Consider the following 24,228-nt stretch of genomic DNA (forward strand, 5'->3'; position numbering starts at 1 on the left):
GAGGGAAGATTGTTCTCAGATTCATAGCTCTAATTGAACACGATCATTCCAGCCTTGTTTCAAGAACCGTTTTGGTACTTCTGTTTCATTTTATTGAAAGACTGCTACAATTTTTATGCAGTTGTACTTCTTCCCGCATGAAATGGGACTTCTGCAACTTTGAGATTGCATTTCTCCCAGCATAAGAGCTGTCTGGGTGTTGTAGTATCTCTTTTATTTACCCGGAACCTGCCTCCACTCCCTTCTTCACTGCAGTCTGTCTCCGATTGGTCTGTTCTACAGGATCTTCTGTATGCCCTCGGCATACGGAATAATGTATTATCCTGTATATATTATTATACAATGTACTATAATCCATTCAATATATGCGATGTAATTCTATGGTTTGCCAAGTTTAGTCAGATACTATTCGAGAGATGCACAAATGTGTGTGCGTGTGTATACATATGCATATACACACACAGATAGATCTCCAGACTCAAGTCAACACTGTAGTCAGTTTCGGTGCACTGCACTCACAAATATCTAAAGGCAAAACATGAGGGAAGATTGCCAATTAACTTGATGAGCCAAAGTTAATTTTTCTTTGACAGCCCCTTCTCTACATTTTTTAAAACTCAAGAATGGTAATTAACCCATTTTCTTTTACTAAGTGTTGATTAAATAAGTAACATTACTATTTCCACAAAATCATTTGCTATCCCAATCAGTGTTCAAATGCATTACGTTTTTGAGCACTAGTATTTGCAAAACATCATTGTAATATGCCAAGGCTATGTAAAGATGAATAAGATGTATTCCCTCCCATCTTTATTGCCCTCAGAATGGAATCTGACTTCTTGAAGATTAAAGTTGCACAACAAGTTTTACGGTACTCTGGATACCTAGGGAAAAGCAAGGATACTGCTGCAGGGGTTTAGGTTTAAATTACACTAAGGCAGTGGTTCTTAAAAATGTGATTCTAGAATCAGCAGCTTCAATAACACCTGGGAAGTTGGTAGAAATGCAGATTTTCACTCCATCTCAGATCTAGGGAATCCCAAATTCTGGGAGTGAGGCCTAACCATCTGTGTTTTAACAAGCCCTCCAGGTGATGGTGATGCACAGTGAAGTTTGAGAATCTCCTCAGGGAAATGACCTACACACACACTCAATTATGCAACTCATTCCTTAAGGATGATACTGTGCTCAACCATCACAATCCTGTTAAACTATTTACATAGATGCCCAGGTTAGATCCCTGACTAGTGGTTCTCAAAGTGTGATTCTTGGACTGGCATCATCAGCATCACCTGGGACCATGTCACCCCCAAACCAACTGAATCTCTTTAATTCTAGGAGACAAGATCAGCAATCTATGTTTTAACAAGCATATTTTTAAAACCTCTGTGTTTTGTTTTGTTTTTAAAGATTTTATTTATTTATTTATTTGACAGAGATCACAAGTAGGCAGAGAGGCAGGCAGAGAGAGAAAGGGGGAAGCAGGCTCCTTGCTGAGCAGAGAGCCGGATGCGGGGCTTGATCCCAGGACCCTGGGATCATGACTAAGGACCCTGGGATCATGACCTGAGCTGAAGGCAGAGGCTTTAACCCACTGAGCCACCCAGGTGCCCCCCAAAACCTCTGTGTTTTAACAAGAGATTCTGATGCAAACTAAAGTTTGGAAACCATTACCCTAGACTTAGTGGTTATATTTCACACCTAATTCTGTTGTGCACGTAGTTGAAAGTCATTGCCCTAATCAAGTGAGTAATTGTCAAACTTCTGAGCTCAGTTACCTAGCCACATTGTGACTAACTGAAGTGAACATTATCTAAAAAAGTATTAAGAATTAGAAATCAGATTAATAAGTAACATTATAAAAAGCAATAAAGAACCAATTTTACCTTTTGGAAACTTGGTATAATCTATATAGTAATGAAATGTCCTGCAAATTAGAATAAGGAAGCCATGAAATTACAAGGATATTTTCATCCAAAAATGTCCTTCAGCTATGAAAGATAAATAAGATATGGTTGTGGTTTTTGACATTCCTTTAAAGAATCCTTTGTTGATGGGGATAAGATTTGCTAAAATAGCAATTTTGTTTCTATTAAGTAAAAAAGAGCAAGTAAATGAATTATCCATAACATGGAAATAGCTGAATTTATAAAATTTTGAGAAATAACTTAATTAACAAAAATAAATTAAAATTTACTCTAGGAGTGACTGGGTGGTTCAGTCAGTCTATTAAGCGTCCGACTCTTAATTTCAGCTTGGGTCATGATCTCAGTGTCCTAGGATGAGACGCCCTCTGGCGGGGGGTGGTCCGTGCTCAGTGGGGAGTCTGTTTAAGGATTCTCTCCCTCCCTCCCCTTCTGCACCTCCCCCCATGTGCTCTCTCTCTCTCAAATAAATAAATCTTCAAAAATAAAATAAATAAAATTCGCTCAAAGACTCAGAAGTTTAGAATTTCATATGTATTTAATCATTTCAAAATAACAAAAACATTTTAAATATCTGATCAAAAAATTAGTAGTACCCTTTTTATTCTTTAATATCTTATCTATGTAAAGTGAATGTTAGCAGGTCTACAGGAAACAGATATAATCATACATTACTGATTATTATGCATAATTCACAAAATGTTTGTAAAAAGCAATCTACTTATGTACAACAGAAAACATAAGAATTACTTTCTTTTGAACAAATACTTATGGGAGTATATCCCAAGAAGATAATCCAAAAATGATTAAGTAGAAGACAGCTTAATGTCCAATAAGTTAGAAATGGTCAAGTTATATAACATGATAAAATGTCTAAAAGCCAAGGGTGCCTGGATGGCTCAGTGGGTTAAAGCCTCTGCCTTCAGCTCAGGTCATGATCCCAGGGTCCTAGGATCGAGACCCGTGCAGCAGGGAGCCTGCTTCTCCCTCTCTCTGCCTGCCTCTCTACCTACTTGTGATCTCTGTCTGTCAAATAAATAAATAAAAATCTTTTTTAAAAAATGTCTAAAAAGCCATTAAAATGACCTATGTGAACATGCAAATATGGTACATAAAAAACTATATATGAAGTCTCAATATTGTGAAAAGAACAAAACAATGTCAAGAGAAAGAGAAGGAACTTATATGATTAGTTGATATTTTAAAAACAAAAGATCTTTCATTTTTCTGTGTAAAGCAAATTACTTAAGAGACCATAAATTTTTAAAAGAAGGCATTAGCTAAGATTTTTATAAATGTAAATGCTGTCCAACTTAAAATCATCTGTTGAGTTAGAGGAAGCACAGTATAATGAAAAGAGAGTCAAGAAACTTCAAATGCTGTATAAATCATATGATGATTTATAGGGTCCTTTGCAATTCTAAAAATGTATTTGTAAGAAATGAATGGGCTTAAAAATAATAATGACAGTTAAATATGGATTATCCAAATAATAAATCTGAAAATACTCAACTTTGAAAATTTCATTCACAATGTCATTCCACTTTAGTGAGAATTTGTTTGTGAATTCTAGGGTGGAATGCTGACATTGGATATTTCTGCAATTTTGTCAACAATTGTAACAAGAAGATAATTTAGTCTTGTTCACTTTTAGTTGGACAATAAATGCTTTCAGGAAATGATGGAAGAAAGTTATGAACCAATTATTGCAGCAGGAGATGAATTTCATGTTCCATATGGAGTGAACAGCAAGAAAGAATTGAAACAAGCATCTTTACATGTGATTTTATTATTTTTTTTGATGAATCAAAAGGATTCATCCCTTGAATGTTCATGTTCAAATTATTAACTAAACACCTTACAAATTCAAATGTACATAATCTCCCTTCTATAGAACTTACCATTCAGAAATTATTATGTATCAGTAGTTCAAAATCAAGCAATTTATATACACCTATAGTCATTCTAAAATAACAAAAACATTTTAAGTTTATAAAAAATTAAGACTTTTGGGCACCTGGGTGGCTCAATTGTTTAAGTGACTGCCTTCAGCTCAGATCATGATCCCCAGAGTCCCAGGATCAAGTTCCACATCAGGCTCCCTGCTCAGCATGGAGTCTGCTTCTCCCTCTAACCCTCCCCCCTCTCATGCTCTCTCTCTCTCAAATGAACAAAATCTTTAAAATAAATAAATAAATAGATAGATAAATAGTAAATAAATAGCAGGGCTTTTAAAATATTCTTCAAAACCTTAAGTATATAAAATTGTCTTTTATAAAATACATTCTTCAAATAGTCTGTCTGAGGAGGAGACATTTTAATCTCGTTTTCCTTTATAGCCTAAAATAGGTACAAAGGAAAAGATATTGTGAAAGGAAAAGGGCACAAAGGAACAGAAAGTCACATGTCAAAATTGGCTGGTCCAAGTTTTATAGCTGAACTCCATATGAAAACATGACCAACAAAGGTAAAAGATGAAATCTCAAATTTTTAGGACTCTTTAGAGCACCAGTATTTATTTACTAGACATATGATAATATAAATATATATTTATAGCTTTATACTATCATGTTTCATATAAATTATAACAGTATTATAAAAGTTATTTTCTGTATTTAAAATGTAGCCACCTTTCTGAGAGTATCTTACCTAACTTCAGTGCATGTTTTGGTAGAAGTCACAACCTAAATTATGTCCTCTTCCTCAATTGTCTGGAGACTCTAAAAGACAAATGTAAATTTGGAAGAAAATTGAATAGGCTTGTTGGATAAGCAGTTCATTCAACAAAGGTTACAGCCTCAGAGGCAATCTGTTCCCAGGAATAGTCTTGGCTTGTGCTTTATTTAGTTGATTTTCAACAAACCTAATTTGACTCAAATACAACTTTATGTACTGTAAAGGACTTCCTAATGAGCAGAATGAAAACTGAATCAAAAATACTTTCTGCTGCTAGGGCAGGGGCTCCTTATAGTCCCTACCATGCAGAATTTCCTAACCTCCACTGACAAGAAACTGCTTTGTATTTTCTACTCTTCTTTCTAAGTGGGTAAGCTAATTGTATTTATCCTGTCCCTGGTCCACCACTGTATTTTGCATCTGAATGTTTGTGTGTGGTGGGGAGGTGGTGGCAGTGACCAGAGGAATCAAAATCCAGATCCTGATAGAAAGGATGTATACCCCTGGGAAATCCTGGAGTTAGAAATGAATATAGTGACAGATGAAATGTTGGGTTATCTAATCTGGGAATGGGGTGGGGGAGTATGTTTTATGTGTGAGAAGAGGAAGCATATTTGATCATCAGAAGAGTAAACTATAGTGGAGACTGTTATGTATGTGCTCTTCTAACCCATTTCCTCTATTTCCTGGGCCTAAAACTAAACTACATTTCTACCCTCTCTTGCAGGTTGATGTGACCAGGTGACTGAATAGTAGCCAATGGAAAGTGGGTGGCTCATAAAACTTTACTATGCTTGATTCAACATTCTCTTTCCTTGTTCACTGACTTGAATCAAAGTATTATTTTAAAGCCCTTAGGAATGGTGGAGGCATGAGGTAGAAAGAAGCTGTGTCTGAAATGTTTTCCAATTGACATGTGTGAGGGAAAAATAAACGTTGTTATATTAAGGCACTGAAATTGGGGATTTCATTTGTTACACTAGCATATAGCATGCATTACTCTAATATGGTGGGTATCAAGTTGCTTTGGTATTTAGATTCCATTGGAATGTTTAAAAGAATGAAATAATAGCCTTATTATAAAAAATCAAATATTTACAACATATCGAAATCATATCCTTTGCATCTATTTAAACTTATAATAAAAAATTTTAGATGTCAAGAGAAATAGATGTAATTAGAAATTTAATCTGGGTGATATGAAAGTGAAAATGTGTAAAGACTACTGCTGTGAGGATTCACTATTATTCTACTTATTTAATTATTCCACCTTTTTCTATTTATTTGTATGATAAAACCCCAGTGATATTATGCAGATTAAGAATCCACATTTAGGGGCGCCTGGAGGCGCAGTGGGTTAAAGCCTCTGCCTTCTGCTCAGGTCATGATCTCAGGGTCCTGGGATTGAGCCCCACATCAGGCTTTCTGCTCAGCAGGGAGCCTGCTTCCCCTTCTCTCTTTGCCTGTCTCTCTGCCTACTTGTGATCTCTGTCTTTCTCTCTGTTAAATAAATAAATAAATAAAATCTTTAAAAAAATAAAGGATCCACATTTAAACCACATTCAACAAATATAAAACAACTACCATGGGATAAATATTTTAGCAAGCTATCAAAGTTTTTTTTGTTTGTTTTTTGTTTTTTATTTTTGGGGAGGTTTTGTTGTTGTTGTTGCTTCTGCTGAACTTCTGTTTGAACCCCTTTATTACCCTCCTTCCACTTAGGAGTATAATAAAGCTGAATATCTTTAAGAATATCTGGTGCCATTTATTATGCTAAACAAATAAATCAATCAGAGAAAGACAATTATATGATCTCACTGATATGAGGAATTTGAGAAACAAGACAGAGGATCATAGGGGAGGGGGGGGAAAAATGAAACAAGATGAAGCCAGAGAGGGAGACAAACTGTAAGAGACTCTTAATCTCAGGAAACAAACTGAGAGTTGCTGGAGGGGAGGGAGTGGGAGGGATGGGGTGGCTGAGTAAGGGACATTGGGGAGGGTATGTGTTATGGTATGGGGAGGAATGTATATATATAATCAAATGTTACTGAAATTCAATATATATTGAAGGTAAGAGCAAATTAGTGTATAATCAAATGTTACTGAAATTCAATATATATTGAATTTCAGTAACATTTGATTATACACTAATTTACTCTTACCTTTTCTTGTCCCATCAGGTTAGCTGAGCCTTTTTGGTTTGGTAGACCTATTGACCTATTGTCCTGGAAAGACTATATATAAATTAGATATCTTTTTGGAGTCACAAAGTGATACCATTCCTAATGGTAATGATGTCCCAGGATCACAAAAAGCAGACTCTAAACCAACTGTGCTTCTGGAATTGCCACAGGGAGGTGTTTTGAGCCCCATGGCCTTAGAAGAGCCAAGACATAAAAACTGTGACTCTGGGCACCTGTCAAAGACACACCAGCAGAACCATGTTCTGACGGAGTAACATTTCTCTCTCAAAAATCTATAGCAGCCTTGAGTAGACCCGGAGCATCAAAAGCAGATTTAGTGTATTGCCTAAAGCACTAGTTTTCCATTAGGGTCACTTGTGAGCCCCAGGGGGTATTTGGCAATACTTACATTTTGGTTGTCACAACTTGGGTGTGGGGGTACTACTAGCATCTAGTATTTGGAAGCCGGGACTGTTACTAAACATCCTACAATACAAAGGACAGCCTCCTCCAACAAAGATTTTTCCAGGCCAAAATGTCAAACATGCCAAGGTTGAGAATCTCTCCTCCATAGAGATATGCAGCAAGACTTCAGCAGCCAGGCTTGGTTACCAGCTTTACTTACTAGAATCATCAGACTGTATACTCTTTCTGCTTAGTGTATGTATCAGCCTAAATTGGCTACATTGTTCAGTGCTAACAAACAATTCCAAAATCTCGGTGGCTGAATACACAAAAAAGCTTATTTCTTGTTCATGCTACATTCCAACACAGATTGAAATGCTTATCACACAGGGACCCAGACTGATAAAGACTCCATTTCAACATATGCTTCCCCAACCACTACAACAGAGGGAAGGGAAGAACAAATCAAATACTGGGCCTTAAAGCCTTCTGCAAGGAGGGGAAATGTGTCATTTCTACTGACATTTCATTGTCCAAGCAAAAAACATGGGAGCAGAAAAGTTCGGATTTACTATATGCTTAGAAGGAGAACCAGGATATTTTTTTAATAGCTCTAGTGACTATCATAGCCTATCTTCCTGCTTACCCTTTTTTAGACTGTGCAATCCTCTAGAACTGTGGAAAATTTGGGGTAGAGAACAAAGAGGGGAATTTTTTTTTTCCCCTAGTGTAGCATTTAAGGTATACTCTAGGTAATCAACTGGAAGGAAAATAAGTGATCATATTTGTGCTCAGTTTGTAAAGCAGTGCATTAAGGTCACAATTTGAGACATACACACCCCCACACACTATCAGATAATAGTGGTCAATTACACCTTGCTGATGTCAGGGAAGGTTTCACAGTTGCCTTTAACTTAGTACCAAAACATAAATCAGATGAAACAAGTGAAACAAATTCTCCCACAAAAAAAGTTGAATAATAGTTAGAGAAACAAACAGTTTACAATGTTTCAAGAAACTGCCTGGCTGTGTGTACAGGGAAAGGATGGGGAATGGCAAAACCTGATCTAAGCAAGCAGCAAAGATACACGTCAGGAGTCATATGGTGAAAGTAGATATTTGGGCTTTATCCTAAAGGCAATGCAGAGCTTTTAGAGGGTTTTAATCTGAAAACTAATAAAGCTGATAGATTTAACTTTCAGACTAATTTCTCTCAAAGTCCTGTGGAGCATGCATTAGAAGAGGCAAAACTAGAGGCGGTAAGATCAATTAGATGATTACCACAGTCCAGAGAAGATATCAAGGAAAAAGCCATGAGAAATGATATTAATGAGGTAGATCCTGCCTCTCAGTCCTCTTTTGGCTACTTCTCTTCATCCACTTTTAACAGTCGGGCTACCTGATTGCTCACTACGGGACCCTCCTCTCCATCCTCCCTCTCCCTTCAAATACCTCATCCAGTCTACGAATAGTAAGTGTCAGCCACATCCTGATGACTTCTAAGTTTATCTTTCTGACACCAACCTTCAGACTCGCATACCTAACTGCTACATGACATATTCACTTTACGTATATAATTGCCATCTCACATTGTATCAAAAACGGATCTCCAGAAAATGACCATCTATTACTCGTAAATCAATAACTGTCTGTGGCAATAAGCATCCATATGTGCTTAAACCTTTATGTGAGAAGTTAGGGTGAAATGGACAATCATATGATGCAAAATTATCAACTTCATAATGGTGGAGTCAGGGGTATCACCGCCTGATAGCTCTTTAGCCAGGAGTCGGACAGCCTTAATTTTCTGCCAGCTGATATATAACAATATGAATTTCAGTACCCAAAATGTTTCATATGAATCTAATCAAGCTTTGGGATGTAACCTCTGGTTTACTGGTCTGGTAAAACAGGGATGGACGAACAAGCTAAATAAAGTCAAGATGGACCAATCAGCCAACTCCAGAATGTCAAGGACACCATAGGACAACCGAACCAATTTCGTTAGTCAGTGGCATGTAAAAAAGAAGGGGGGAGTTGGCAGGAAGGGAAAGAACTGTTCAGGTGAGAAAGAGACTTAGGAATCATGACATTCAAGAGCGATATAATACTACGAATTTTGAATACTGGGTCCCTGGATTAGTGAAGTCTTGATAATGGTACAAATATCCAAGACCAGGAGCAGTGAAGAGAAAATTACTACTCGGGATATAAAATATTAAAATGCAAGTTCTTGTGAAACCTTTAATGTGAAGATGACTACAGACCAGTTGTTCTCAGCTAAGGGCAATTCCAACCCCCAGGTGACATTTGGCAATATCTAGCAGGGAAGAAGTAAGATGCTACTCTGGAATCTGGTGTGTAGAGGCTTGAAATTCTCCTTAGCCCCCTACAAAGCACAGGACAGTCATCCTTAGCAAAGAGTGGCCCATCCCAAAATGTTAGTAGTGCTGAGGTTAAGAACCTCTGAGGCTCCTGAGTGGTTCAATTGACAAAGTGTCTACCTTCAGCTCAGGTCATGATCCCAGGGTCCTGGGATCAAGCTCTGCCTCAGGCTCCCTGCTCAGCGGGTAGTCTGCTTCTCCCTCTCCCTCTGCCCTGCCCCTCACTCTTCTTCTCTCTCCCTCTCTCTCCCCCTCTCAAATAAATAAAACCTTAAAAAAAAAAAAAAGACAAACCCCACAGTAGGCAACCAACTGTCTATACAAAGAAGGCAGAGACTAGAGTTAATATGTTTAGTCTGATCATAGCACTTCCTGGCACAGAGTAAACAAAAATGTTTCATAATCTCCTTTACATTTTATAAGCCTTCAGATTCTTTGGAACCTGGGGGGAGACGCAAAGAGAGAAATATTGTTTGAGGGGGCTGAGGCTTAGAAGACAGATCTTAAAAGAATTTATAAATGTACCTTGTTAGCATCAACATGGTGATAGAAACCTTGGGAGTGAATGAAAACTCCCACAGCAGTGGTCCTCACACCTCCCAGTGGATGGCAGTCACTTGGGCAGTTTTGAGAAAACGTAGAGGCTTGGTCTAAACCCAGAGATCCTGATTTAAATGTCTGGGAGTGGAAGGTATAATAAGCATCATATTTTTTAAAGACTCCTCATATTATTTTAATGTGTAGCCAGTGTTGGAAAGCTAAGATTTTTTTTTTTTTCTGAACCGTATTCATTATGATGGGTTTATTCATAAAACATACTGCGTTCAGTGTGGTAGCTCAAAAAGTTTTAGCAGTTTTCGCGGGTTTGGCAAAGCAAACAGGAATCCACTGTTGGTTGCTTTTGGTAAAAGAAAGGCTAAAAAGTCCTTGGCATGACGGAGAGGAAAGAATTTAAAGACCGTGTGAGGTCAGAAAGTAGGTTAAATGGATCATGTGTCGTATTCCTATATTCTGCCAGGGCCCTGAAGATTCTTTTCCCCTGGCAATAAGACAGCCAAAAAAGGGAATACCCAAATATCTAAAAGGGCTCTGCTGGCTTTTATTTTTATTTTATTTTATTTTTTCTGAGCTGGGGATGCTTGTGGAAAGAGCTGCGATCAACATGGTATTCCTGATCTCAGTGAGGAGCCAGCTGAGACCTGGCCCAGGTGATGACTGTTAACAGTCGGAAGCAAAGTGGGTATTGTTTTAATAGCCAGATGCTACACTCGGGGATCAGGGAATGGCTTCAGTAGCAGAAATCTCTGGCTATGGTTAATTAATCATGGGGTCCCCAGGAATGAAATAGAAAGACAGCCAATTAAGGTGTGTCTTGATTTATTTAACCAAAGCTATTCTAGGTCTGGTGAACAGAGGCCTCATTGGAGCCAGAGTGCTAGAGAATTTTGAGTTCACAGACCCAGCATCACCCAAGGAAGGGGAGGCTCGTACCTACGAGAAAAGATTTTGCTGTAACCTTCTGCCTTATCTTCCTTAATGGGGCCTGCTGTTGTTAACCTGAATACTTGTGCATTGAGGAAAGGGAAATACCTAAGCTCAGGAATATTGGATATAGGCTCAAATTTATCACTTATTCCTGGGGACCTATAATTCCACAAGAGTTAGTTGGTTAGGGTTTGGGATAGTTATAGAGCCCAGGTGATAAGTGGAGTTCCGGCCTGAATTTTCTTCATGGTAGGCTTCATGGGATTCCCCAAAACATCTTGGGATCATTTTCTCAGATCCTGAGGGAATTGTTGGAATGGATATTTTAGGAAACACTCAGAACCACACACAGTTGCTCACTTAGACCTATAAAAGGGGCTATTGTTTTAGGAAGGGCCCAGTGGAGGCCATTTGGCACTGTCCTCCCCTGCCAAAACAGAATGAACAGGAACACTACAAGAGATTGTTTCCCAAAAGTGCAGATTTGGTGATTAATTTAATAGGCTGATTTGGCTTTTACTCTTCCATAAGTCATGAGGAATGACAGTAGATTATTGAAAACAAAATGAGTTGAGGTTCCTGTTGTGGCTGCTATTGTGATTTCTTTCCTCCTTACCAGAATGAATTAATGTAACTTCTAGCATTAAGAGTACAATTATGAATCTTGCCCAAAACGTGTTTTATCCATTTTGGTTTATAAGTATTACCAGAAATTTGCCTTCATTGACATAAACACCAGTAAATCTGTCTTGTTGTGCCTCAGAAATATACCAGCTTCCCAGCTCTGTGTTACAGTCTAGTTTGTGGGAACGTCACCTCTTTGATACGTCACTTTGATCCAATCCCACAAAACATCATGCTGATAGCACACGAAGATCAGAATGTAGAAATGCTCCTGGTTGCTCTTACAAGTCATATGTGTGAAATTCTATAAAAATAAAAATCATAAAAATTATGACATGACACTAGAGGGTCTGGGTGCTTGAGGATTTATGGCATTCCAAGATATTTCTTTCAAAATGATTATCTAAATTTGGGGTGCAGCCTATTTGTACACCTTACTCTGACCATTAACAAATGATCTGAATTTTATCCATCTTTAATTGGGGTCCATAATAAAAGAAAGCTGAGCACCTTGTCCAGAGTTTCAGTGCAAGCAACGACAGTTGGTCATTATGACCCGCAATCTTTAATTGTGCTTGATTTTTTTGTAGCTGACTGAGGTACTGAGTGGACTTGCTAACTCCAGATAGGAGATACTCAGAGAAGGATCCTCAAGTTTGGACAAAGTCCACGCCCCTTCCAGTAACTTTCTGTTAAAAAAATTCCTGCATTGATATTAGCTCTGGAGGAAATTGACCATGGGGTTCCCTTTGGTTCATGCCGTCAATAATGAACTGTGTGCTATTCAATGAATCCAGCTATAAAGTTTGTGGTACCAAATAGTTTAATAAGGGAATAGACCCTACATTCCTATGCCTTCTGCAAACTCTCACACTTGTTTAAACTCACATCTATAGCCTAGAGGGAGTTTTCTATGAGCAACTGACCGATGATGGGAAAGTCAATTGTACATCTCAGTTTAAGTCCTAAAGGGAGTGGAACATCTTGGTTTAAAGATGGCTCCACACAGTATGCCCATACCAGATGAAAGAAGACTGTGGCTCTTAGGACAATGGAGAATAAAAATCATATTAGTAGGCAGAACGTGGGCTTTACATGTTAGACATGTTTCATGGAAGAAGATCTGGCTTGAGGTCAAGATATATACTGATTCCTAGGGAACAGCTAACGGTGTAGATTCTTTAGGATTTGGAAGGAACAAAATCAAAGTTTTGGTAAAAACAAAAAACAAAAAACAAAAAAAACCAAGCTTATGAAATGGGTAAATCTATGGGACGGATCACTGAAAACAGTCCAAGAGCCTGAAAATGTTTGTCTCTCAAGCGAATACTCAGCAGAAGGCCCATAATGGAGAAGTGCCTCCTTACTCATCAAATGGACAGAATGACTTCCTGGCTTGGTATCTGATCAATGATCTCCATCAACAGAGCCATTTGGGGCTAGGCGACCTAAGGAGGGCAATTAGAAGGGAGTAAGGGAAAATGAGAGAGGACAATGCAAGAGACAGGAGGCATAGAATTTTTGCCAAATGGTTCTGGAAGCCTCGATGAAACCCAAGATGATGGATAGGTGGCTGCAACATGAACAAGTAGGAGTTTTTCTTTACCATCCTAGATTTAAGAACAGACAGGCTAAATTACTGGGAGGTATATCCGAAGCATAGCTTGAAGGGCGAGTTGGATAGGAAGTAGGGGAACTGTTGCTGTCCCTGAGTAGAGTCTCCACCTTCCAACATAGTCAACTTTTCCAAAAAAATTTTTACAGTAGAAATAGTTTGACATGAAAGATGTTCAGATTATGATGAAAAGGCACAAGAGGAAGCAGCATGAGAGCAGGACTGGGAGTCACGATAGAAAGATAACGCTCATTTGATCATCTTTGTTCAGCTCACTAGCAACCCCGGCCCAGGCCTGCCTGCAAAGCTTGGTCCTTGATTTCTGAAACCGGCCATGCCTGGGCAATAACAGAACCAGACAGGATCCAAGGCACTGAGCCTTCTGCCACAGTGTGGCCACACGGATATGCCACAGGTTCTACACTGAATAGGCGAAGATGTGATAAGTGATGGGCTGAAAGAAAGAGAATTAACAGATTAAAGAAGCATGTGGGTCAAAAGCAGCATATTCTGGCAACCTGCCTCTGCTCTGCCATTAGTATTTTCTCGACAATCCTACAATTGCTCCTTTCCATGTCTTTGCCCTACTCTTCTCACTGGAAAACCTGCTCCCATCTGCCAATTCATACAACTTTTTCAAAACCTTGTTCGAAACTCAGCTCCAAAAACTATATTTTCAATCACCCTAATTATGGCTTAATTTTAATCCACCCTTAATCTACATCTTGATTTTGTGCTATTTGAAGACGGTGCATTATAGTAATTTGCACCTGTTGATGTTTCCCTGAAAGTGTTTTCATTTATTATGTGTGCATCTGTTCTGTTTCCCTACCCACACTGAAAAATTGCTAGCGAGTACTAGATCTTCTCTTTTATATTTGGACATGGTGAATCTACCAGTGAGCTTATTGATACAAAAGAGATGTTTAGAATGTTTACATTGATTTGGATCATATGGATGGGCTCTAAATTGTTAAATCCAAGATCTTACTAGTAAATCAAAATGTTATATTTTTATTGGAGATGAAAAGTATGAGTTTGAATTTTAACTTTGTGTTTCTATTTTTTGTTTTTTATTTAAAGATTTTATTTATTTATTTAATTATTTGAGATAGAAAGAGCAAGAGAGAGAACATGAGCAGGAGGCAGAGGAGAGGGAGAAGCAAACTCCCTGCTGAGCAGAGAGCCCGGTGCTGGGCTAAATCCCAGAACCCTGGAATCTTGACATGAGCTGAAGGCAGACACTTAACGCCTGAGCCACCCAGGCGCCCCCCTGTGTTTCTGGGGTTTTTTGGAAAACATTGACTAAATCATCCTGTAAAGGCATTTTTGCCAGGAGACAAAAAACAGTGAACTTTAAAACCCAGAAGTGAAGGAATCAAGAAAACACACCTTTAGAGTACTTTACTTCAACTTGCAATTCAGTAAGGGAACATGAAAAAAATACAAGTGAGATCATACCTTTCAATGAAAATATTCAATAAAATTAAATAAAATCAATGAAAAATAAAATTTAAAAATCATAGTGACAGTAATAATTTTTTTAGAGGAACTTTCATCCATAATTGAAAATTATATGGAAAAATACTGAAATTGTTACTAAAGAAGAGAATGCAAATTAATCTATGGTATAGATGAGATAGTTTGCACACCAGAAATTTTGTTATATTTTAATACCAATAATGTTAGTTAATACAGCACTTGCATTTTTCCTTGGGTCCTCTTTCAAACTAAACTCTTGAGTTCAAATACATTACATTTTGACAAAGTCAAAATAATTACAAGAAACTTATTTATTAAAGAAAATATTTCCCCTGAAAAAAAAAATCTTTGTTTATTCCATTCAGAAAAGATATTGTCAGGGTTTGATAAATGTTCCTTTTTTTTTTTTAAACCCTCAAAATAACATGCTATTTGCTTTAGGCATAAGAGATATCTTATGGGATATGTCAAAGATTCTGAGCCTTACATTTTAAAAGATTTGTTCATTGACAAATACATATGGATCTAAAAATGATTTGATATCCAAGAAACTGGTTCTAAATATGATCATTTAAGTCTGATCTATAATAATGTTTTTTAATGATTATTTAATATAATTTAAATGGCTACTTACAGATTGTGAATGGATTGTTCAGTTGTTATGGGTCATGAGAAGGAAACTCTCCATTAAGGGGAAGATTTGACAAGATAGACGATTTTTCTTACCCATTTATTTTGGGGTCTATAAATGAGTGAGAAGAAGCACCAGGACAGAAGTCATAAGACCCAGGTTAAGTTAGGACCTTTCATATATAAAGATATATATAGTGTGTATACATATACACATATATCTGTGGTATATGCATTCATTTTTATGACATGGTTTGGTGCTTATTATGAAATTTTCTGTCATACCAAATTCTAAAATGAGATTACAAAGCATTGTGATCATAAGCCACTGACCAAAGTTTAGAAACATATTCATTATTTGGCTCCTATTAAAATTTGACATTTATATCAAATTTTAGCTATTTTAAGGATTTAGGACTTAAATGTTAAGTCTGGAAATTAATAATGAATTGCTTGAAGTTATTACTTCAGGTGTGCCTGGGTGGCTCAGTGGGTTAAGGGGCTGCCTTCAGCTGAGGTCATGATCCCAGGGTCCTGGGTTTGAGCCCCATATCAGGCTCCCTGCTCAGCAGGGAACCTGCTTCTCCCTCTCCCTCTACCTGCTGCTCTGTCTACTTGCGCTCTTTATCTCTCTGTCAAATAAATAAATAAAATCTTTTTAAAAAAAAGTTTCACTTTAGGTTTTTAGTATTGATTTTGTTTGGTTTTTATTTAATCTTTAAGAAAACATCACAAAGAACATTTTTTTTTTAATAAACATATAATGTATTTTTATCCCCAGGGATATAGGTCTGTGAATCACCAGGTTTACACACTTCACAGCACTCACCATAGCATATACCCTCCCCAATGTCCATAACCACATCCCCCTCTCCCAACCCCCCTCCCCCCAGCAACCCTCAGTTTGTGAGATTAAGAGTCACTTATGGTTTGGGGACGCCTGGGTGGCTCAGTTGGTTAAGCAGCTACCTTCGGCTCAGGTCATGATCCCGGAGTCCTGGGATCCGAGTCCCACATCAGGCTCCTTGCTCAGCGGGGAGCCTGCTTCTTCCTCTGACTCTGCCTGCCACTCTGTCTGCCTGTGCTCACTCTCTCTCTCTCTCTCTCTGACAAAATAAATAAAATCTTTAAAAAAAAAAAAGAGTCACTTATGGTTTGTCTCCTTCCTAATCCCATCTTGTTTCATTTATTCTTCTCCTACCCCCTTAACCCCCCATGTTGCATCTCCACTTCCTCATATCAGGGAGATCATATGATAGTTGTCTTTCTCTGACTGACTTATTTCTAAAGCATGATAGCCTCCATCCACATCATTGCAAATGGCAAGATTTCAGTTCTTTTGATGGCTGCATAGTATTCCATTGTGTATATATACCTCTTCTTCTTTATCCATTCATCTGATGATGGACATCTAGGTTCTTTTCATAGTTTGGCTATTGTAGACATTGCTGCTATAAACATTTGGGTGCACGTGCCCCTTTGGATCACTACATTTGTATCTTTAGGGTAAACACCCAGTAGTGCAATTGCTGGGTCATGGGGTAGTTCTATTTTCAACATTTTAAGAAACCTCCATGCTGTTTTCCAGAGTGGTTGCACCAGCTTGCATTCTCACCAATAGTGTATGAGGGTTCCCCTTTCTCCGCATCCTCACCAGCATCTGTCATTTCCTGACTTGTTAATTTTAGCTATTCTGACTGGTGTGAGGTGATATCTCATTGTGGTTTTGATTTGTATTTATTTCCCTAATGCCGAGTGATGTGGAGCACTTTTTCATGTGTCTGTTGGCCATCTGGATGTCTTCTTTGCAGAAATGTCTGTTCATGTCTTCTGTCCATTTCTTGATTAGATTATTTGTTCTTTGGGTGTTGAGTTTGCTAAGTTCTTTATAGATTTTGGACACTAGCCTTTTATCTGATATGTCGTTTGCAAATATCTTCTCCCATTCTGTCAGTTGTCTTTTGGTTTTGTTCACTGTTTCCTTTGCTGTGCAAAAGCTTTTGATCTTGATGAAATCCCAATAGTTCATTTTTGCCCTTGCTTCCCTTGCATTTGGCAATGTTCCTAGGAAGATGTTGCCGCAGCTGAGGTCGAAGAGGTTGCTGCCTGTGTTCTCCTCAAGGATTTTGATGGATTCCTTTCTCACATTGAGGTCCTTCGTCCATTTTTAGTCTATTTTCGTGTGTGGTGTAAGGAAATGGTCCAATTTCATTTTTCTGCATGTGTCTGTCCAATTTTCCCAACACCATTTATTGAAGAGGCTGTCTTTTTTCCATTGGACATTCTTTCCTGCTTTGTCAAAGATTAGTTGACCATAGAGTTGAGGGTTTATTTCTAGGCTCTCTATTCTGTTCCATTGATCTATGTGTCTGTTTTTGTGCCAGTACCATGCTGTCTTGATAATGACAGCTTTGTAATAGAGCTTGAAGTCCGGAATTGTGATGCCACCAACGTTGGCTTTCTTTTTCAATATTCCTTTGGCTATTCAAGGTCTTTCCTGGTTCCATATAAATTTTAGGATCATTTGTTCCATTTCTTTGAAAAAAAATGGATGGTATTTTCATAGGAATTGCATTAAATGTGTAGATTGCTTTAGGTAGCATAGAAATTTTCACAATATTTGTTCTTCCAATCCAGGAGCATGGGACATTTTTTCATTTCTTTGTGTCTTCCTCAATTTCTTTCATGAGTACTTTAGTTTTCTGAGTATAGATTCTTTGCCTCTTTGGTAGGTTTATTCCTAGGTATCTTATAGTTTTGGGTGCAATTGTAAATGGGATTGACTCCTTAATTTCTCGTTCTTCTGTCTTGTTGTTGGTGTAGAGAAATGCAACTGATTTCTGTGCATTGATTTTATATCCTGACACTTTACTGGATTCCTATACAAGTTCTAGCGGTTTTGGAGTGGAGTCTTTTGGGTTTTCCACATATAGTATATATCATGTGCTAAGAGTGATAGTTTGACTTCTTCTTTGCTGATTTGGATGCTTTTAATTTCCTTTTGTTGTCAGATTGCTGACACTAGGACTTCTAGTACTATGTTGAATAGCAGTGGTGATAATGGACATCCCTGCCGTGTTCCTGACCTTAGCGGAAAAGCTTTCAGTTCTTCTCCATTGAGAATGATATTTGCAGTGGGTTTTTCATAGATGGCTTTGATAATATTGAGGTATGTGCCCTCTATCCCTACACTTTGAAGAGTTTTGGTCAGGAAGGGATGCTGTGCTTTGTCAAATGCTTTTTCAGCATCTATTGAGAGTATCATATGGTTCTTGTTCTTTCTTTTATTAATGTGTTGTATCACATTGATTGATTTGTGGATGTTGAACCAACCTTGCAGCCCTGGAATAAATCCCACTTGGTCATGGTGAATAATCCTTTTAATGTACTGTTGAATCCTATTGGCTAGTATTTTGGTGAGAATTTTCGCATCTGTGTTCATCAAGGAGATTGGTCTGTAGTTCTCTTTTTTGATGGGATCCTTGTAGTTCTCTTTTTTGATGGGATCAAGGTGATGCTGGCCTCATAAAATGAGTTTGGAAGTTTTCCTTCCATTTCTATTTTTTGGAATAGTTTCAGGAGAATAGGAATTAGTTCTTCTTTAAAAGTTTGGTAGAATTCCCCTGGGAAGCCATCTGGCCCTGGGCTTTTGTTTGCTTGGAGATTTTTTGATGACTGTTTCAATCTCCTTACTGGTTATGGGTCTGTTCAGATTTTCTATTTCTTCCTGGTTCAGTTGTGGTAGTTTATATGTCTCTAGGAATGCATTTATTTCTTCCAGATTGTCAAATTTGTTGGCGTAGAGTTGCTCATAGTATGTTCTTATAATTGTCTGTATTTGTTTGGTGTTAGTTGTAATCTCTCCTCTTTCATTCATGATTTTATCTATTTGGGTCCTTTCTCTTTTCTTTTTGATAAGTCTGGCCAGGGGTTTGTCAATCTTATTAATTTTTTCAAAGAACCAGCTCCTACTTTCATTGATTTGTTCTCTTGTTTTTTTGGTTTCTATTTCATTGATTTCTGCTCTGATCTTTATGATTTCTCTTCTCCTGCTGGGTTTAGGGTTTCTTTCTTGCAAAGAACATTTTAAATCTCACCTACTAGCATTAGACACTCTTTAACTGCTGTGTCTTTTATTTTGCAAGAGCAATCTCATATCTATCCCGAAGGTCAATTTCTGTTGCTACATATGATGATTAGGCATGAAATCTGGTGAAATTATTTGTTGCGACACAATATGATTGCTGTAAATTTTAAAATATAAAATTTCAGGAACCAGGCTATAGCATATCATAAATACATGGTATGTTATTCTAGGTTAGATAATAAGTCTGATTCTGTCTATAAAAAGTGTTCTATTCCATTATAATCATACTCATGAAATTAATTATGGTATAAATAAGTTGCTTAAGGCTGGGAACATTTATATTTCTTTCTATCCCCTAAATCAACTAATTAACTATCTTGTGCAATGACAGGAATTAAGGAAATAATAACGTAATGAATTTATGAAGGAATATCACAGGTTCCCGAAGTATCTGAATAGCATGATAAGAGAAAGAGACTCTCTCTGCACTCTTCAAAACATGGCTAGGCACTTTCCCCAGTGGTGTCCGATTTTTACCTGCCAGGGAACTGCTGTGAATATTTCTCACACTCTGCAAGCAAACTCTCCCACTTTTACAGATGGACAACAGTTATGTGGAGCCTATTTAATTTCTTTTTAATGTTTCTCCACCAGGTCCCCAGCTGTATGAAACATAAGAGTTAAAATTCATGACATTAGCACAGCTTACTTAGAATTTTTACTGGAGACATGTAACAGTCTAGTCAGAAAGTCAGTAAACATTGCTCTCTAACTAGTCTCCTAACTGATCCCTGCTTCCAACCTGGGTCCTCTACTTCCAACATAGAAGCTTCAAAGATCCTCTTTAAATGGAAATCACATTGTCCTCATACTGCTCAAATACGTCCAACAGTTCCCCATTTCAGTCAAGTAAAAGCCCAAATCCTGAAAATCGTTTATATGGCCCTACAGGATCTCTCCTGCCATTTCCTTTCTAGTCCTGTCCTCTGCTACTCTCCTGTATGCTGCTCCAGCCACATTAGTCTTTTTGCCATGCCTTGACCAAACCACGCACCTGTCCCAGGAGCTGGTTATTCCCTCTGCCTGGAATGTTTGTGCCCCACATGGCTTCTCCCTCTTTCCCCATCTTCACTCAAGTCTTTGCCCAAATGTCATCTTTTCAGAAAGATCTCTCAGTGCACCCTATTTAAAACTGTAGCCCACCACTGCATCCTATGTCCCTTAGCCGGATTTTTCCCCTTAGACTATCTTCTAGCAAATTAAACTTGTTTATTTCTCTTATTGTCTGTCTTCCCCTCCCCAAGAATGGTATAGACTACATAAACAGGATATTGTTTCTGCTTTATTTTCTGTTGTATCTACAACACCTAGGCTACTACCTGGAACATAATAGAAATTCAAATAAATATTTGTTGGGTGAGCAAACAAAGACACAAGTTTTGCCTTAATTTTATCAGTTTTCAGTTATGTTAGAATCACAAAGTTACTAATGAAAAAATGAGTAAATAAGCTACAACTGAAAATGACCTAATACAAATAAATACATTTCGTAAATGAAATACAATCATAAAAATGAATAGCACATTTTCTTTTCTTCTCTTTTTTCTTTTTTTAAAATTTACTCATTTGTCAGAGAGAGAGAGAACACAAGCAATGGGAACGGCCAGCAGAGGGAGAGGCAGGCCCCCCACTGAATGAGGAGCCTGATGTTGGACTCGATCCCAGGACTCTGAGATTATGACCTGAGCCAAATGTAGATGCTTAACCGATTGAGCCATCCAGGTGCCCAAATTTCTTTTTTTCCTTTTTATTTTTTAAAAGATTTTATTCATTCTTTTAACACACACACACAGAGAGAGAGAGAGAGAGAGAGAACACAAGCAGGGGGAGCAGCAGGCAGAGGGAGAGGGAGAGGCAGCCTCCTCACAGAGTAGGGAGCCCGACACCGGGCTCAACTGAGCCACCCAGGCACCCCTCCAGCAATATGTTTTTAATACAAGTAGGTTCTCAATAAACACTCAGAGCAAAGAAATAAATTATTGAAGGAATGAGTAAGTAGAGCGTGCCAGCTGCGGGTGATACAAAAGAATCGGCAGGATGAGATTGCTTTGATTTCTATCCTACTGATCACCAAACTTGATTTGACTGATGTGGCCAAATATCCTTCTCCCCCATCACTCTCCACGTGAGTCCCCCTAAAGCTAAGGGCTTCACTGGATTCTGGCTTATGATTTAAACAGAAGTGCATGTGGCCAGGACCTGCTTATCAGTCCGTGCAATGGCAGACTGAAGTGCTGGAAACTTTATCAGATAATTTGGTTAGTTAGTACTTTACCAAGTTAGTACCGTAGGCCAACTGCAGGGATTGTTTTTGTTTTTGTTTTTTTAATTCACAGTAGTCTAGATCTGGAGGTCGTTCATCCTATAGCCAGAACAATGCCCACTTCAGCTGCAGTTTGAGGCAGTGTGGGGATGGATTGGACTTTGTCTTAGGACCACAGGGGACAGGTACTGCTCAGAATGAGTGATCCATTCTGTTGACTATATTCCACAAATATGTTCAAGGTCTCAGTATATTATAAATTATAAGAAAATGTTATGTTTGGGATGCCTGGGTGGCTCAGTCAGTTAAGCATCTTCCTTCGGCTCAGGTCACAATCCCAGGGTCCTGGGATTGAGTCCCGCATTAGGCTCCCTGCTCAGCAGGGAGCCGGCTTCTCCCTCTGCCTGCCACCCTCTCTGCTTATTCTCTCTCTCTCTCTCTCTTAAGATAAACAGAATCTTGAAAATAAAAGTACAGCTGGAGCTAATGTAGTAAACAAAACCAACACAATCCTTGCCAAATTGGAGTTTACATCTAACAGATGTAGCACAAGACAGTCAGTGATGGTATCTATTACAAAGGAGAAGCAGACATTGAAAAGGAAAGCACACAACCTAGATCTGATCTAGTTTGAGATGCAGGATACAAAGTTTCATAGGAAGGGATTATTTCAAGAGCCAAAGGATAGATACGAGTTAATAAGGCAAAAGAGAAGAAGACAATGTATACAGGGGTGACAGTCTGAATTAGGAAGGTAAGTGACACCTTCAAGAAATTAGAGTATAGGGGCGCCTGGGTGGCTCAGTGGGTTAAAGCCTCCGCCTTCGGCTCAGGTCATGATCCCAGGGTCCTGGGATCGAGCGCCGCTTCCTCCCCTCTCTCTCTCTCTCTGCCTGCCTCTCTGCCTGGTTGTGATTTCTCTCTCTCTGTCAAATAAATGAAATCTTAAAAAAAAAAAAAAAAGTTAAAAAAAAAGAAATTAGAGTATAAAGGATAGGAATGTAACAAGGAATAAAATGACTCTAATGTGAGAGGCAGGAGACAGTTCTTAGAATATCTTGAAGTCAGTGTAAGGAATTTTAATTTAATCAAAGAGTTTGGAAGAGTCCATGGGATTTTAAGCAGGAGGATGACATAAGACATTAGAACCTGGTTTTCAGAAAAATAAATCCACCCCAAGTATAGAATATAACATTGCTTGGTATATAAAATCTCAGCAGCTGCCGTGTTGATAATAGAAGGGGCAGGGTAAAGTCAGGGATTAGTTAAAAGGATAGTTAGATAACTTCTTTTGTTAACTTCTAACAAGGTCTTTGGATGTCTCTAGTAATAATCTGAGATGAGCTTTCCTAGGGCTATCTTTTAAGTTGTGCTTCTCATACATTACAGTAGACAGGGAAAGACCCCAATTGAGAGGCTATTGAAGTAACCTGTATAAACTACAAGGACACTTGGCCTGGGGCGGGGGGCGGGTGGTAAGTGGTGATGGAGATGAAAAGAATGGAAAGATTCTGAAGACAGAAAACAGAATCAGTAAGCCTTGCTGATTAATTGGTTATGAGGTAGGCTAGGCATAAATGGAAGCATAGTTGATTTATTTACGAGGCTCATGAACAGAGAAATAGTAGGAAAAACTGTGAATTTTGTATTGAACATAGAAAGAGTAAGATGCCTGGGCATGAAATGCAAGTGATATACAAAATGGTGCTGGGTTGCTCAGTGGGTTAAGCCTCTGCCTTTGGCTCAGGTCATAATCTCAGCGTCCTAGATCCAGCCCCGCATCAGGCTCTCAGCTCAGCGGGGAGCGTGCTTCCTCCTCTCTCTCTGCCTGCCTCTTTGCCAACTTGTGATCCCCCTGTCAAATAAATAAAATCTTTTTTAAAAAATGGTGCTGGGTATATGGGTTTAAAGCATGGAAGGAAGATCTGGGCTAGAGCTAGAAATGGGAGTGGTTTGCACAAAGATGGTAACTGAAGCCACTGGGATGATAAAGATGGAGTCTAGACAATACAATGAGAAAGAGGTTGCCTAAGGAACTCAAATATTTCAAGGTTGGATTTAGGAAAAATGGTTATCAAAAGATACTGAAGATAAGTTACCAGTGAGGTAGGATGAAAACCAGTTAGCATCAACCTACATGTTTATGGAATGAATGTGTACAGGAGAGACCTGGGAACATAGTGCTAGATTTCTCCCTTACCAGCAAAACAAAATGTTTCCTTATTGTGCATCTGTGTATCACAGATGATATGCAGGAATCTATTCCTGCTGGGAGCATCTATTCTTGGCTGTAGAAAGTACATTATCACTACCCCAAATACATGCCGTCATTGCCCTGGTGCTTGGTCTTGGGTGTGGCTGGCCCACACTGGTCTCATATTCAGGTGATAGGAATGAGAATGAGGA

General features: G+C 38.3%; 1 protein-coding gene across 2 annotated transcripts in view; it reads right to left on the reverse strand.

Annotated features, from left to right (window-relative positions):
* FANCL (FA complementation group L) overlaps positions 1-24,228 on the reverse strand; it is a 298,207-nt gene that overhangs the window by 93,048 nt on the left and 180,931 nt on the right. The window contains exon 3 of one of the 2 annotated variants that reach the window (XM_032352197.1): positions 4,575-4,645. The exons of the other annotated variant lie outside the window; for it this stretch is intronic. The gene's annotated coding sequence lies outside the window, so the exon portion shown is untranslated. The remainder of the gene's footprint in view (positions 1-4,574; positions 4,646-24,228) is intronic. 2 annotated transcript variants of the gene reach the window in all.

The sequence above is a fragment of the Mustela erminea genome, chromosome 7 (assembly GCF_009829155.1).
Source record: "Mustela erminea isolate mMusErm1 chromosome 7, mMusErm1.Pri, whole genome shotgun sequence".
NCBI lineage: Eukaryota > Metazoa > Chordata > Mammalia > Carnivora > Mustelidae > Mustela > Mustela erminea.